The following is a 9,161-nucleotide window of genomic DNA, read 5'->3' on the forward strand; positions in this document are numbered from 1 at the left end:
TCATTTTCAGGCTCCATTCTTGCTTCTACTTTCTGGATTGGCTTGAAAAGAGAAAAATTATTTGCAGAGCTTGTTGATATCACATTCGCATGCACTATTCTCGGGTCCTTCTCGGGATTACTTGGAAGTTCACCTGGTGCTCTTTGGTTGAGTTGTTGTACAAGTTGGCCTAATTGCTTCTCAATGTTAAGAATTGAGGCTTACTGGTTTCTCATTAACACATGTTGCTCTTTCATCATAAGTTTTTGTTCTCTTATTGCAACATCGGTTTCATTATAACGTTTCTCAAATGCAGCTGCAAGTCTCGTAAGCATGTCTTCAGAATCCAGCTTCTTCTCTTTCACGGGTTCCTCTTCTTGAAAGAAACCTCTTGTCTTCATTCGATATTTCTCCTCCTTAGCCTTCTTGTACTCATCATAGGGTAGCCATTCCTTCTTTGGTTTCCGCCAGTCTTCATCGTATTTATCAGCACTCGAGTAGCATACTTGCGCTTTCCGATTCCCATGCTCGTCAAGATCAATATCCTTTATAAGGTGGGGTCCGCTACAATTTTCACAACCTACTCTAATGACATGGATTTATTGGTCCATCTTAGTCATCCTTCGCTCCATACTCTCCAACTTTTCCATCACAACAGCCATGCTATCGTTTACCGAGTTCACCGCCCCTCGAGTTGAGTCATGTCTTGGATTATGATATTCTCTAGAGTGCTTAGAGAATTCTTCACTGAGCCTTTTTACTTCAGCCGGATTTTTCTTCGTCAATGGGCCTTGAGAGTCAAGAAGTTGCCTTGTGGTAACATTTACCCCATCATAAAAGGTTGACACTTCTTGTTGCATATTAAGGTCATTTTGAGTGAAATTTCTAATTAAACCTTTGTAGCGCTCCCATGCTTCAAGTAAGGACTCTCCCGCTTGTTGATCAAAATTTTTAGTAGCCTTCTTAAGTTTAGCAATTTTGGAAGGTGAGCAAAATTGCTCTAGAAACTCCTCATGCATCTTGTCCCATGTAGTGATTGCTCCCGACGGTAGTGCTTTTAGCCAATCCTTTGCAGCCCCTTTAAAAGTAACAGGGAGCATCCTTAGTAACACCGTCTCTCTAGGTACATTCAGAATGTTGAAGTAGTTGGCGATGTCACTAACTTCATCAAGATGCTTGTAAGCATCTTCATAGTCTTTTCGGGTGAAAGGAATCTCCTTTAATGCAGTAAGGATGTGCCCCTTAAGTTCAAAGGTGGCAGTGGCAGGTACAACAGGTTGCACAAGCCTCGGACTAGTGTCGTCTCGAATCCTCTTCTTGTATGTCTCCATCGAAAGGTCGGCGATGTCGGCCATGGTGTTGTCGGGTTCTTCTTGATCGCTTTCTTCAAAGTCGGTAACACTATCCTCTTTCTCGGTCTCATACTCAGTGTCTTCCTTAGTGTTGCTAGATTCTCCCACTTTCTTTCCCTTCTTTTTGCCAAAAAATGATCTAAGATTCTTGAAAAGTGGCTTCTTCAGAGTATCTTCTTCGGTTTTGTGTTTGTTCTTGCGAAACAATGATTTTGGGTTTTCAAGTGGTAGAATCAAGGATGAATTTGATCCACGGGTCAAAAACAGACTGCAAAAGGACAAAAAAAACACGCGTAAAAAGAACAAAACAAACTGAACAACGTAACTGGGAAAACGCCTTAGACTCATCGAGTGGGTTTGAATGGACTCGAAAAGTTCAAGGGTAAAACAGGAAATTATTAAAACAAAATTCCTAACAGATGATAAAATAAAACCTAAATCTAATTAACACTTTTCCTAAAACAGTAACTTTGTGCAAGAAAATCTTACACAAAGGGTCTATAACACTAGCAATTAAATTAATTTCAAAATTGTTCCCCGGAAACGGTGCCAAAAACTTGATGTGTGTTAAGTGCGCTAGTTTTAATCCTAGTTTTGTAACATCCGGAATTTCAGGTATTATATTTATTCGTTGAATTTCAAGTTTTGTGGAAGAACTCGGCCAGTTGATGCGTAGACTCGCCGAGTAGAGACGCGAATCATTATCCGGGTGGATGGTTGGACTCGGCGAGTCGCCCCGAAAACTCGGCGAGTCCATTCTGTTTAATGAAACCCTAATTCCTTGGGTTTGGGGCCTATTTAAAGGGCGTTATGGCCGTCAATTGCGGCTACCAGACCCCAGAGAGAAACCCTAAGTGAGCTAGAGCGATTATGAGAGGAAAGGAGCCATTTCTTAATCATTTGTTGGTGTTTTTGCAAATAGAAGAGGACCAAGACAAGAGGAGGCTGAAGAGGGTGCTAATCCAGTGATTCTAGGGCTCAAAGACTTCATTTTGAGGTATTCATTCGACCCTTCTTCAGCTTATGGTGTAATTCCTAGAGTTAGGGCTTTTTAGCCCCTTTAGAGGAAGGTTATATTGAGTAATTGGTCCCTTCTCGTGTTGGTGCTGTAGATCTGGACCCAAAGAGGTCCAGAGACCCTTTTCCCTTGAGCTTTATGAGTGTTAATGGGGGTTATAAGCTTAGGATGTCATTTTAGATCTCATATCTTCAAATAAGGCCTTTGAGCCTTTGCATGAGCACCAAGATGTTAGCTTTACGTGATTATAATGCTTTGGGAAGCTGGATCTATGGTTTAGAGGAGCGGATCTGACCTCAGGAGGTCAGTTCAGCTTGAGCATGGCATGAACTCGCTGAGTCCGATAGCCGACTTGTCGAGTAGGACGAGGGTTTTCCCGATAATCACACAGTTGGTGACTCACTGAGTTGGGGAAGTGACTCAGTGAGTCAGAGGGAATCTAGAGGACAGAGTGCACGATGGTACTCACCGAGTCAGGAGCCGGACTCGGTGAGTTGGGTCGGGACATTTCACATATTGTCATCGATGATGATTTGCAGAGTTGAGGTTGACTCAGTGAGTCGAATGAGGACTAGGAGAGTGAAGAACACGTGTGGACTCGCCGACTCACAGTTGTGCACTCGGCGAGTTTGGTCAAGGTTGACTGTTGACTTCATTGATAGTCTTTTACCCTTCCTAGAGGATGTATAGAGAGAGAGAGAGAGAGATTAGCCTAGCCCAGAGGGTTGTATTAATTAGAGTATTTATTTCATGTGATTAGTCAGGGGCTAGACCAGGGTTTACCGAGTCAGAGATTTACTGAGATATCCGAGGTGAGTCTTCTCACTATACTTTACCTTGAGTAGGTAATCAGAGTTATGTGATACAGTTCTTGTATGCTATATATGTGTTATGTGTTGCACTGCATTATTCTATGTGATTTATGATGTGCATGTTTACAGAGTTAGAACCGGAAGGTTCACAGAGATAGAACCTGAGGGTTCACAGAGTTTGGGTGCATGGAACAACAGAGTTATAGCTTCGAGTGGCTAATATGTGTTATATATGGTATTTTGGGGATCTCACTAAGCTTCCTGCTTACAGTGTTATGTGTTATGTGTTTCAGGTACTAGTGAGGATCGCGGGAAGGCGCCGACCTGATCAGTACACACACGGGATTTTTATGTTATGAGATCTTGGGATTAATATATGTTATGAATTGAGTTCCAAACAATGATGTTTTTATGAGTAATGAATGAATTATGTTTTTATAAAATGCGAAAAATTGTTTTGAAATTTACGGTGTTACAAGTTCGTATCAAAGCCTTGGTTTGAGGGATTCGAGTACACCTTCAGGCGTATTTGAACTCAAACTGAGGATTTGAGAAATATTTTCAAAAGAGATCCAAGTTTTTTAAAAAGAGTAAAAGATTTTCGGAAAACGCAGAGTAGGGTCGTATGTACGATCAGTCAGCGCCCGAACGGTGATTTCCCAAAATACCCTTATGTTATATACTTATGAGATTGATATGATGTATCCTCGTGCTAGAGTGGGCTAGGCATTCCTATTAGGACTAGACTGGCCTTATTTGTGATACCTTAGCCTAGGGGGAAGTGAGCTGCTATGAGATGCTCAAGAGTGAATAGGTAGCAGTGAGGAGCTTATGAGAGATCTGTTAGAGAGTAGATTATGCATAATAGAGTACTTGGGACTTAGGATCCTAGGAGGAGGACTTCGGGTATATACTGACACGGTGTGGATGGTAGTATTGGGCCTGTACTACTGAAAACACCGGGGCGGTGTACAGTCCAAGTAATAATCTTCGAGATGCCAGGGATCAAGGAGGGATGAGTTATCGAGTGCGAGTATGATCGAGTGAGTTTCTAATATATCGTATTTTGTATTTCAGAGGTAGATCTGATGGGTTTTGGTCATAAGACATCCTATGTGCTTATACAAACCCTAATGCTTGGATCTAGGTTTCTCTATTGTACATGCTTTGAATCCAAGACTATAAACCCTAATTCTAGCATATGGAAATCAATATTAACATATAATTTGGTTTATGATATTACCTTGATTGTTATGTAGCAATAACAATCCCAATTCCTCCTTGAATTGACTTTGGAAGTCTTAGAGTCACAAGTGTCACTCCTCTAATGGCTTACAAACACCAAGAGCAAATGGAGAAGGTATGAGGAGAGAGGGGAGGTATTGAATTCGTTCCTAAGAAGCCTTAGGGAAGGTCTGGCCGAATTCATGAGTTAAGGGGTGTTTATATAGGTGTAGAGATAGGGTTTCAGTCATTATCCTTATCTAGTTGCTTGTCCACCAAGCAACCCATAAGATAATCCTTGAATCCTTATCATAGTTGAATTCTAAGGCCTTATCACATTAAATTCATCCAACCTATTAATAAGATAATCCTTACCTTATTTTGTAACTATCACATAATTACAATTCAGCCCCTCTAGTTTAATTAATTACATTTGATCACAAAATTAATTCTTAATTAATTATTGACCAATATTAATTAAACAAATCTGATTTCTCCTTTAATATATTATTCTTATAACATATTAATAAATCATATTAACCTCTCTCTCTCTATTTATTTCTCCAATCAAGTTGCTTTGGTGAAGGCACCCCAAAAGGACCATGCACCATCGGGTCAAGTACATACCAAAATAGTTATGGACATAGACACTAATCCAACAGTCTCCCACTTGGATAAGTCTAACAACTATTATGCGTATGACTTCAGATCCTGATCTGCAATCGTAGCTTTCCAAAGCCGTTGTCAACTCTGATCCTATCATATACGCGTGTCCTTAGATAAGGGATCATATATTCCTCCATTCTAGATATCATATGAGATACGATTTCAAATCATTCTCTTTGTACTATATCTCGATTCCCGATTTATGACGACTGACTAATTGAACAAATCAAATTAGCCCTAGCCTGGCCGAGCATTTACGTTTGTCATCACTAAATCATCGAGGGGCCCAAAGATATCGCTTTTATCCTACTTTGGATAAAAGGAACGGATAAACTTTGATACAATGCTTGCTTGCACTTACTCACCAAATCACACACAACAATATGTTTTATAACACCAAGTTACTAGTGCATTTACATATTATCATTGTGCAACTGATTTGCAAGATACAACTCACACATCTCAGTTTCAAGAATATAAGATGTTATCATCTCACCAATCACTCGTCATACAATTCATGGAGTGATCCAAGTGAGCGTGGGTTCAATCCAATGCTCAAATTCATATTCATAAGCACTCATGAATGTTGCAGAAAACATTTGCTTATGTCTAATGCTCTTTAGACAATCCACACACCAATTCACGACAATCTTCATTCATATCTACTTCCATCATATGAACGATTGTGGCCCGTTTGAATAATTTGACTGTTCTTAACCAATTAAATTATTCAGGAAGTCAAAACATGCAAATGTGAAACACAAGAATAATACTAATCCCATATGGCCTCAAACCTTTAAGCATAAATAAAACTCCTTTTATTTATCACCATATCGATTACTCATTATTTTCCGTTTCGGGTAATCAACTTCTTACTTGAATTATTACACTTGTCCCATGCTCTTAGCATGCACACAATGTTTACCTATGGTTCTTACTTTGCGAAATAGATCACATTGAACACATTTCCAATCATTCTCATTTCACAACTCCAAATCCTTTTTCCATAAGTTAAAGAATATCAAATTCTTGATACTAATAGAATATGCTAGATTCTAATAATTTTATGCAACTATCCTTTCGTAATGCCACTGCACCAAAGTCACAAAGACTATTGCCAATGATATTACAAAGTCTTTTATCGGAAATTGTTACAAGACAATTCCTTAGATATGATGTCTCTCACTCAAAGTACATTCCTTTGAACATCCTTTTGCATAAAAGTTTCTAATCTAGTCATAGATTATCAATATTCAATTCCCAATGTGGATACATTTCCATATTTTCCATATGACAACTTATTCTTAATAGAATCTTATGTATTCCTAATAATGTCGATATGGTCCATCCAATATGAAAACATTTCCATATCTTCCAATACTATACTTCCAACTACTCACAAGCAACCAATCCTCGTCGAACTTTGATTGTCCTTTGATAGTTGTTTAATTATTTTAGTCTAAACCGATTCTAGTCCTTTTTCCCTCTAAATGCACTAGACATTTGGAAAATTTTTAGAATGGTCAAACATTGAAGCATTTTCAATCGATCCTATACCCGAAGCGTATGGGACATGACGCATAATGTTTTATTTGCTATGTTCTCAAAATTTGAATTGTGAAGAGGAATGTCGTAATCATAATCGAACTTTTAAGAACACACTATATACCCTTGACTAAATTTATTAACATTTCTCAACCTAAACCTTTAGATTTGAAATGAAGCATAATATTCTTTCCCTTAATTATAGCAAAACAACTATTCCATCCTTACAACTTTGCAAAGAATGACTCTTGTTTTCTATAATTAATATTGCCAACTTCCAATACTTTCCTTAATAATCATACAATCATAACATTTATGCTCCCACTATCATGATGATTATTATAAAACATAACACTTATGCTCCCACTAGCTTCGACATGAATTCATAAACATCTTAACTTTCAGAAAAACAATGCCTATTGAATTTCTTAAGTCCATGTTTCTAATACTTAGTGCTTTGATAATCTTTTATCAAGGCTTCTTGAACTTATACACCTTTGCCTTAGATAGTTCATATGTGTGTGTAAACAATTGCCAAACCTCACAATTCAAATTATGGAAAGGGATACCGTAACCATGATTGAATTCGAGAATGCAATTTTACAATTACTATCTTCTTAAAATCTTTCTTAGTGAAAGCATTTCCCTACAATCATTTTCATGAAGGAGGAAATCTTATGACACTTAGATTTTAAACGGTGTATGTGTTCCTATCCATGTGAATTTTTTAAAACCAAAGTTTACGACAAATTCAAACTCATATGGATCGAACTTTCTTAATCTTGATTTCTTGCCTTATGGTAACACAGCTGCCCACCATGTCTTCCAAGTAGTTAAGCAGCTCACCCTTTCCTATCAATGTACCTTTCATTGATTAAGGTGCTTTGCCTTTTATGCGTTCAAAATGAGAACTCATAGAACTCACGTGCATAATTAACTCGATTGGATTGGCACAGAAACAAAATAATGTCAACACGATAGGTTGTAAACCTCAACTCGTGTGCTAGTGATGATCGATAAGGTCTATTTGATTTGTTCTTGAAACTTTTCAAGACCATTAAGACTCCCACTGACTCCTTGACATATAAGATCCTTTTGTCAATAAATGTTTCTTGACAAACAAATATTCAAGAGTTAGTGTAGCTTTTATCAAAACACTTCATAAATTGGTTCTAGTTGGTCTTTGTCTTATCCAAGACATCACAACTTTCCACATTTGAAGAATGTTATAAACCTTTAATACTTTTCACTCATTGTCACAATCTTAACTTTAAGACTTGTCATTGGAACGAAGTATGATAGACTTCTTGATTTAACCATTTCTTCAATCCTTGATTCCTCTTCTTAAACATACAATTGTGCTAAGATTTACTTAGAGGATCAATTGAGATATGGTTCTTAATCATTAAGACCTAGCATAAAAGGTACTCTCCCTTCTTCTTAGAATGGAGAAACTTTTATCTTTCTGCCTACTTGATTCTTCTTATTTGTTCTGCTATTTATCTAAACCCTTTAATCAATTCAGAATTACACTAAATCTTGTAAGTATAATCATATTTACTAAACCTTTAGTAAATCTTGACAAATATCTTTGTTACTCTTATGGTGGACTTGATCAACACGCAACTTCATGTATTCGATCTCCAAGTCCTTCACTTGACACTTTGTCAATGAATTAGTCTAATTTCCAAATATGAAATTTCTCATTCATCGTGCAACCAAGTTGCATGATTCCAAATTTCTGTCCAATTGAAACTTGGGCGATGAGAAACTCTCCCTATTTGGTAAATTCTCGACTTTCCATAAATAACATAATAAGAACCAAATCCATTATTACTAATATTCAAACATCAATTTTTCATATACGCCATTGCAAGGATAAATAAATAAAATTTAAAATCAAAATTTATTTTATTGCGGAAAAATTTGTCCTTACAATGCAATTCATTGAAAAACTATGCTAATACATCTTTCTTAGCAATCTAATTCTAACTCTAAGTAGTAGCTCAAGAATCTAATCTTCTAGAAATGCGATTGAAATCCATTCTTTCACGGTTAGACTCTGCTCACTTCTTCCCATAAGCTTCCTTTCTTTTCTTCGATCCTACAAAACATCAATTGTAATCTTATCACATTATGTATTAAGAATCTAGAATAGAAGCTTAAAAGAGTTAGTTAATGGATTTTACCTATATTAGAGCCATACGTTTCGACTCTCCCATCTCTTAGATCTCTTAGGTAAATGGGGCAGCTTCGTCTCCAATGCCCCTTCTATTGGCAATAAAAGCAAATTGACTCTTTTGGAACATGACATGGAACTACTTCAGACATTGCCTTTCTCTTATTATCAAACTTTTCGATCATGGCATGTCTTTCATTGCCATTGTCTATATCCATAGAGGTCTTGAAGGCAGATTCACCAATCAACTTTGCTTTTCTATTGCGCCAAATCATTGCTGATTCAGCAGCAATAAGCATATAGGTGAGATCTATAAGGGTCACGTCGTAGTTCATCATATAGTACTCTCTTACGAACTCACTATATGAGTTAGGAAGTGACTGAAG

General features: G+C 37.3%; 1 non-coding gene across 1 annotated transcript; it reads left to right on the forward strand.

The window, feature by feature from the left end:
• Nucleotides 1-843: 843 nt before the first annotated feature.
• On the forward strand, nucleotides 844-950 carry LOC111895967 (small nucleolar RNA R71). Its single transcript, XR_002851737.1, has one exon. It is a non-coding gene; the product is annotated as a small nucleolar RNA R71 (small nucleolar RNA).
• Nucleotides 951-9,161: the final 8,211 nt, after the last annotated feature.

Source organism: Lactuca sativa, chromosome 6 (assembly GCF_002870075.4).
Source record: "Lactuca sativa cultivar Salinas chromosome 6, Lsat_Salinas_v11, whole genome shotgun sequence".
NCBI classification, from domain to species: Eukaryota; Viridiplantae; Streptophyta; class Magnoliopsida; order Asterales; family Asteraceae; genus Lactuca; species Lactuca sativa.